The following is a 9,007-nucleotide window of genomic DNA, read 5'->3' on the forward strand; positions in this document are numbered from 1 at the left end:
TGAAAAAAAATTGTGAACAAATTCAGATAAATCTAAAAATGTCATATTTTGACATTTGCCTACAACATGATGACGGTTTACCTTTTTTTCTTGGCGATGTTTGCCTTCCATTTATGCGGTTGTTTGACACGTTTTCTCACTGATTCCGGTGGCAATATATCGGGGAAAGTTTCCATTCTTGGAATATTTGACGTCCACTAACAATAAATGGTTATTTCCACAAAAAATAACAACTTTTCACTACACGATTCACTCACGCTTCCGCATGAGTTTGTATGAATTCAAGTACGGCCGCCATTATGAATAAAGGCTCCTGATTGGCTATTTGAAAAACTGCCGCTTTTGTTTCGGAAGGAGGTGGACACTGCCGTATTTGTTACAACAACAAAACTTTAAAGCCAAAATACTATGGTTTAATGACAATTATATTAAAATCAGATATATTCTCGAGATAGAATGAACCTTTCTCTATAAAACTGCATATTCAACTCATTTTTGACGTTTGGTGGACACTTCCGTCTTTGTTTCTAGGGGCCTCAACTGTAAGAAAAGTTTGACAGACGCCGTTGTTTGTCATCATAAAATTGTCAAATATCTGGTTGTGTGAAACAGTTGATTTATGTGTGATAAATAACATTTATATGCCTACCGATAAAGTCCTTAAAACGTATTGTGTGAAAGGATGTACGGACAGAGACAATTCGACACAAGTTTCCAACCATAACCTCTGAGAGTCCATTTCGAGAATGGTGTTCAGCACGTATCATGACTACATCCTAAAAGGTATTCTATACTGCATCAGCCTATAATAATAATTATATGTTTTGTTAATTCGGTCTAATAATTATATTTATTTCAGAGCGTAACATCTCAACCAGCAGCGTACCCGTTGCTGCACAGGGGATGCTAGTAGAAAATGAAGGTACATATCTGTTTTATATTAATTAAAAGGGAATAGTTTTGTTCGTCTAATATGTCAATCTTTACTTCAATTTCTCAAGAACTATGATATATTTTTTCCAGAAATAAGTGCAGGACCCAGTCATGTCTTCTTTGCAACCAGCAGTGTTGATCTTGCTGCACAGGGGATGGCAGTAGAACATGGAGGTACATATCTGTTTTATATTACTTAAAAGGGAATAGTATTGTTAGTTTTGTTCCTCTAATATGTCAATCTTTACTTCAATTTCTTCAAGAACTATGATATATTTTTTCCAGAAATGAGTGCAGGACCCAGTCTTCTCTGCAACCAGCAGCGTTGCTCTTGGTGCACAGGGGATGGCAGAACATAGATGTAAAATATCTTGCATAGGTGACCCATATGATCCCACTAAGAAATTTGCTATCAACGCTCTTGAAATTCATTATGTCGTCGAGTATGTACTGAATTATAATTGCGAAAATTTATATCTTGTGCCCGTTATTGAAGAAACCATTGCCAAATATATATGTTTTGATTGGCTTAATTGTAACGAACATAAAAAAAAATTCAATTCATTATCAAAATTACTGTACCATTTATAATCAATGCATGGTGTACCGATGTCAATAGAAAATTAATTGGCAAGGATACACTACCATAGAATGGACCTGACTCCATGAAGAAAATGGCAGTACTGCAACATTTAAAATATGCTAAATATAGGAAGAAATGGTTGTCATAACTAATTTATTTTACTAAGTTAAAACCAATTAGGACCACAATTTGTTCCTATAAGCGTCTTTTAAATATCGTAGTACTGCCATGCTCCTCATTAAATCAGGTCCATTGTATGGTTGTGGTGTATCCTTGCCAATTCATTTTCTATTGACATCTCTATATGAGTAGTAGAATAATAACTAAAAAATAAATATACAAGTGAAATATTGTTATCGTTTGTAATTTTAAGCCAAATATTCTCTGATGCGGAGTTTACATTATTCAGTTTGGCTGTATTAGTCTGCAGCCCATTTTCAGTCACCGACTAGTGTTAATAAAAAAATAGTCGAATTAGTTTATTTCATATGTCTAGTTTATATATAGTTCTACTTTTTTATTACATACTTGACATCATAATGAATATTCTCTCAACACCTTCTTTAAATTTTACTCTTGTATTTGGTGTTTTTATTTGTTATTATTATACCCTATTTATTTATCAGGTGCCAATATGTATTGTTAAAACAATAACCTATTGTTAAATTTACTTTTCTGTTTACACTGTTACATTCTTTATGTTGTGTACTATTCCTAAGTTAAAAATATCTAAAAGGCATATAAAGTTTTTTAAACTAAAAAGTATTATATACTTACTATTTATATATGAAAGGTATAAATATTTAAGTAATAAGATAAGTGGGAGGGAAACAAAAATAATAATAATGTAATTAGACGCTAAAACAGTAGGTTGAATCGTTGACTGCCTTATTGACAATATTTTTTTTCAATTGCCGTTGGATGTTGAAAGAAAATAACTGTCATTTCCAACAGCTAGTTTTATATCGATACAGTAATTTCACCTTCTAAATGTGTTTTGTGCTTATATTATTGTATTTCATGTTTATATTTAAAAAATAAAATTATTGTACATGTAATTATGAGTTTGATTTTCAGCTTCCTTCTGATAAAACGCTGTCCTGAGAAAATGAGCTGTAAAGGAAGTTACTTTAAAGGTCATTTCTTTCTTAGGACAGGGCTTTGTCAGATGGGACCTTGTGGTCTTGGGTGACATTTTACTTATGTTTTAGGCTAATGAATTGGGTTTTAGGTAGGTTCCGAAGCAGAATTAAATTGTCTATGGTTGCGCCTTTTTTTTTAAATTTCCTCTATCCTTTGTCGATGGTGTGCTGTGACGTCGGCGATGTGTGGTGTATTCAAATTTGCCAGATCTATGGTTAAAACTTGACGAAAGCAAACGTATGGAAAGAGGGCGGAGTTATCAATCTATAGATAGTTGATTTATGTTAGTCACTGCGTAGTACGCTTAACTTACGCACGTATCGCAGCAATCGTTCTTCATTACGAATTAAATCGCACACGTATCACGGCAGTCGGTTTATCACTCTGAAAATCCAAGAATTTTTAAGAAAAATAACGTTATTAAGTCCAAATTGCCCGTCCATTGGAAGTCCAATCAAAAAGCCTGGGTGACCCAAGTTATCTTCAACGAATGGATTCTGGAAACCTTTGCTCGAGGAGCAACAATCAAACAATCGCACCATCGGCGGAAAATGGATGAAGATGTGCAAGATTCGATTATTTCTTAAAATTAAAAAATGTGTGTTTTTTTCATTATGTTTTTAGATGTATCTAAATAAAAATAATAACAAAAAATTTATCTTTTTTTTATGTCATCTTACCATATTTTATGCTACAGAACAAATTATTTTTTTTAACATGTATTGTTATGGGAAAACGCGTTTCACATAACGAACTTTTCGCATAACGAACTTGCTCCTGGAACGAATTAAGTTCGTTGTGTGAGGCACCACTGTATTATAATTCTTCAATAACCTATAATGTATATTGTTATTTTATTTATTTAACTTCTATTTCGACAAATAAATATACAGCAAAGTGATGTAGCGTAGTATATCGAATTGTGTCGGTGCACTAGTGTTGTCTTTTCCCGAGTTATTGATATATTTTATTAGTTTTTTTTTGGTTTAGTGACTTATTTCGAGTATACCATACTTGCCGATCTTACTAAAATTGGACCAAATTCAATTTGTATACGTCAAGTACTATAATAATTTTCAATTTGGGAGGTGGTTATGGGTACCGCCGCCCCGGGAAACCATTTATTGGATAACCTCTGTCATAGGTCTCCCCAAGTGGTTCGCTACGTTTGGTGACTTGAGCAGGGGTGCCCGGGTTCATGGGGGTGAGGATTGTCCGGGACTTGGCGATATATGCATCGGTTCGCCAGTTGCGTGGCAGGCCGGATCGGGAGAGACTGGATGAGGGAGACTTTTTGATCTCTCCAGCCGGACTATTCCGGAACATCGCCTTGCACAGCAGTGGGAGGTATGGATTCATATGATGGTCATTCATGAAGACATTGACACCCAGATTCCTACCCACCCCTGATGCCTTTTTCCTTCCCAGGACTTCCTTTACTTTCTTTCCTCAAAATACCCTCCACACAGTATCCCCAAGGATGAAATAGGCCCTGAGGGGATTTTTTTTCCCTCAGGGTTGGCCGTATATCCTCTCTCCCTTTGAGAACACTAAGCTATATTATCTATAAGTAGATATAGCGTATTCCATCCCTACGGATTCGAGAGGCAGGCTGGAGTGATCAAAAGGTCTCCCTCAACCAGTCTCTCCTGATCTGGCCAGCCACGCATTATGTGGGCAAAGGCATCCCTCGCCAAGACCTATACAAAATAAGAATAATTACACAATAATAAGATTCGTTCCGGCGTGGTCAAGTGGTAAGACTCGACTCCCAATCCGAAATTCGCGTGTTCGAACCCGGCGTGCGCAAATAAATTTTATTTGATTAATTGGTCTTATTTCACAATTAATTAATTAAAAAATGTTTCAAATGAGATTCGCTTATATTGTCTTCAGTGATTAAATGAGATTTTTTGTTTGTTAAAGGTTTTATTGTACAAAATTTTAAATGTTTTACAAAGAGATATTGAAATTAAAACAATTTATGGTTTAGATCTTTTTCTCGCCGGTAAATTTCTTGGTATGCGACCGTCAATTATTTCTGGTAAAAGGCATTGGTGGTAGAAGTCGTCCAACAGTGGTTCGATTTTTTTCCAGATTGAATCGTCCCTCTCAATTTTTTCATACAGTAAACCTTAGGACTCCACACAACAAAATAACAGTAATTACGACGAGTAATATGTAACTGGCCTTGTACTTGGTAGAAGTAATTGTGATTCCGTTTTAATGTTAAAGCATTATCTTCAACTTTACAGTAGTCCTTTTGTTCAATTCCCTCTTCTGGTGACATATGTGCTATATTATAAGGTCATTTAACTTCAATTATAGAATCCTCACCGATGAGGCCATCCGGACTTGCCGCTAAAAAGTTTTTGTTTTCATCGATAAATAGTCCACAGGCGGATACCTGTAATTTCGTTTCTTTTGTAAATTGCTCTATTGCTTGGTTTTCATTTTCTTTCCCGTAATTTGTGGCCATATTTCCTTTAAACGGCGAGTACAGTAACGAGTTTAATACTCCCGCTACTGAAGTTTTTGGCCGCAGCTTACATATTTTTTCAAAGTTAGATGCTGTTAACCTCTTACGCCTTTCAATTGCCCACAAATTATTATTGCTTTGGCCCTAAATTCGGATCATTAGTATACTTCTCCGACTTGCAATAGTATGATAAACATTTTTTATGGTGTGTGGAGTCCATCTCCACACAAAATCTTATGCAGCGTATTCATTTGCGAACCGAGACTCGAATTGTGTAGTACTTGCATATTAACCCCTTTGGCTAATTTGTTTGCTTTTTTGAACAACTCATACAGATCTCATAGAAATCGTTATGTCTCCTTTATTACCATCGTTATAAAAAATAATCTTAACTTTGTTAGAAAGAGGAAACATCAAGCTTTAAATTCAAATCTAAAAGTTAACCAGAAAATAATTAAAACATAGGTAAACCTTTATAAAAACAAAGTTTCCGATCGCATTTGAAAAAAAAAATAATAAAACCGGGATTTTTTTATTACTTATTTTTACATGAAACGACAAAAAAGTTGGCGACAAGGTTTATTTATTTATGTATGTTTATATCTTATTTCACGCCCGTGGGGCTTTTGCAGACATTTTTAATACACATGTCTGTTTTCAAACATTTTTATTTTGAAACATGTCAATTCAAACATATAATCCACACAATACAATAAATACCATTTAAATTCAATTGCCTTAAAAAATATCTTCGTGTTTTTATAGCAGTAATTTTAATTAGAAAAAACGTAAGGTGAGTTATTTTTAAAACATTTTATGTTTCATTATTTTTTTTCTAAATTAGTTTATTTCGAATTATAGAATTTTAAAGCGTATTTCATCACCTTTCAAAAACAGTTTATAGTTTTCGGATACGTTCAGAAATATTCCATTTATTTGGATTTTATTGCAAAACGGAAATATTTTGACCTTTCGACAAAACAGGACCAAGGCCTGAGGGTTAATACTAATTTTAAATAAAAACCAATGTGTCGTAGCGAATAATCAATTTAATATGTAATATGTGGCAAACCGAACAATTATACGCCGATTATACGCCGAGACAAAATCAGTAACGGAGAAATAAGTTGGAAAGATAACCAGGGACCCAATTTTCATTTCAGTAGACAACTGTTCGCATGCGATAATTATCTACGTTGTCTATGGTTTTTCTATCATCGAGTAATTATCTACTAATTTTCGATAGAAAGCGTATTTTAGAATTTCTAATAGATAATTATCTATTACAAAGCAGTAGATAATTGGACTATTGGTTTTAGTAGTAGTTCAACTGTCAAAAAGTGTTACTTGTACGGTTTGCGTGTGTCGTATTTTTGTTAATTATTATAAAAATGGTGAGTTTTGAAGATTTGACGCACATACAAGCGACCGAAGACATGGAACAGGCCGAATATTTAACTGAAAGGCCACCAAGAAATTTTTTTCAAGAAATGATGCATTTAGTCTGAGTAATGAACTGTTCATAAAAAAATTTCGACTATCTAAACAATTGGTGCTCAAATTAATCGATCTATTGTCGCCTTTGATGAAAGAACCGTATAAAATCAAGTCTGTAGATGTTAAAACGAAGGTAAAAACGATTAATGATCCCGTTATATGCAAACAAATCATTTTTTGTACTCAAATCAGTGATATGATAATAAAACATCTTTTTTATCAGATTTTAATTGCGTTGAATTTTTTTTGGCACAGGATCTTACCAACATCCTGTTGGGTCAAATTACTACTTCTTCAACGAACAACAAAGTGAATTGAAAATTGACAGTCGTAAATAGATGTATATAGAAAAATGTATCAAATCTATGGAGTTAAGTACACGGGTTACCATATAGTAAAAAAAAAATTGGTACATTTTTATGTTGGTATTAATATCGGTTGTTTTACATCATCTACGACGGTCGAAAATACGCATTTATCGAAACAGTAGATAATTTATCGTGCGCGATCCTCGCATGCGAGCAATTGTCTGCTGAAATGAAAATTGGGTCCCAGATAACAAAACACCAGATACATGTCGAAGGATGTAAGACGGGTGATGCGGGAGGCGGAGGAGGCGGGATGCGGGAGGGGCGGGAGTCGAGCGTAACATGCACACACACACTCTTAGTTGGGTGGGTACCTACACACCGATAGCGCGCTCGCTGAGCAGAATGAAATAGCAAGTGATTTTTAAAATACCTATTGTTCAAATTTCTCAGCGCCCGTGTTTCCTCTTAATGGAGGACTGAACGCAGTTGGCGCTAACAAAAAATTGTCCAAAGAAGCGAAGTTAGCAGTTCACAATGGAGTGCTGGTACCTATCCTGATGAATGGAAGTGAGGCATGGAACTAGCAAAGAAAGGATGAAAGTAGATTGAATGCTGTTTAAATGAGATCCCTGAGGCGTATGTGTGGTAAAACCATGTATTATCGTGTGAGGAATGTGGAGGTCCGCAAAGAGTGCAAGGCTGATGTAAGCGTAATGAGTAAGATCAAGAAAGGGACGCTTAGATGGTTTGGGCATGTAGAGCGAATGAGCGAAGAAAGGAGTGTAAGGAGAATATACAATGCAAATGTGAATGGTAGCAGAAGTCGGGGACGCCCGAAAAAGACATGGCACGATCAAGTGAATCAGATACTTGAGTCGGGCCATGTCAAGAGTCAGAACAATAGAAGAGTATGTGTGATCGATGTATGAATATGAATGAGGCAAGGAGTGTGTGCCAAGACCGTGTTGTTTGCCGGTCCGTCCTCTCTGCCTACCCCTGTGGGGAAACGGCGTGATGGTTAGTTAGTTAGTTAGAAATAAGTTTGTCTTCCCTGGATCAGTGGCTCTCAATTAACTACTAGGAATTCAAAAGAAATCTAAACTATAAGTTTATAAGGGATATACACGGTGTCCGGAAACTCGTAGTACAAGCGGGAAACTGGAGAATCTACACCACATGGGGAACCCAAAAAAACATAAAGTTTTTTGATATGAGCATTTTTAAAAAAAAAAACAAAAAAAAAATTTTTTCGGCTATTTCAGGGTTAAAGTTTTTTCTGGTGTTTAGGGTTGAATAACAGATGTTTTAACCCTGCAGAGCAGAAATATTTTATGATTACACCGGGTTAAATGAAGGGTGATTTCAAAATAATGCTTCAAATCCGAGTTTCTTCATTTGTTTTATTTCAAATAGTTTTAATTAGTTGGGTACTTTGATCTTCAGTAATAATTTATAAGAATTTGAATAAAAAAAAAAAAAAAAAATTAACTTCAAACTCGATTTACTCGATAACGAAAGCTCAAATAAAAAAAAATATACTACAAAATCGACTCCAAATGTGATGTAGATTCACCAGTTTCCCGCTTGTACTACGAGTTTCCGGACACCCTGTATATTAAGGCCCCGTAGAGTAACGCAAATCATCACCGCACGAAATTAGCCGGGTTTTCAGAATAAAGGTTAACGATATATTTTAATATAGCCCAGAGGAACCTAATGAAACTTTTGCTGCTCACTTCATTGTGTCTCAAATGGACCGGTTGTATTCCTTAAGGAACCAACTCGCACCCTTCTGATAACTGAGCTATATGACTCCGAGTACAAATTACCCACTCAAATTAAAATGACTGTATATTATTCGTGTCACATTTATTCAAATTTCAAGAGAAATTAAAGAGTCATAAATTTACTCGTCGATTATATTATTTGTAATTCTGGGACTTCTGGGATGAATTTATGTTTCTTGAAACTGAGTCTTCGGAACCCAAACACCACCAAAGGATTAACACAGTAATTAAGAATGCTCGTAGAATTATGATTTTTAAATATATTTTAATATAA

The 9,007-nt window shown here is 34.9% G+C and overlaps 1 long non-coding RNA gene across 1 annotated transcript; it reads left to right on the forward strand.

Annotated features, from left to right (window-relative positions):
- The first annotated feature begins 592 nt into the window (after positions 1-592).
- On the forward strand, positions 593-2,565 carry LOC149416654 (uncharacterized). Its single transcript, XR_016303438.1, has 4 exons — positions 593-783; positions 860-922; positions 1,024-1,107; positions 1,219-2,565. It is a non-coding gene; the product is annotated as an uncharacterized LOC149416654 (long non-coding RNA).
- The last annotated feature ends 6,442 nt before the right edge of the window (positions 2,566-9,007 follow it).

Source organism: Hesperophylax consimilis, chromosome 16 (genome assembly GCF_061612785.1).
Source record: "Hesperophylax consimilis isolate HC1 chromosome 16, BYU_Hcon_1.0, whole genome shotgun sequence".
NCBI classification, from domain to species: Eukaryota; Metazoa; Arthropoda; class Insecta; order Trichoptera; family Limnephilidae; genus Hesperophylax; species Hesperophylax consimilis.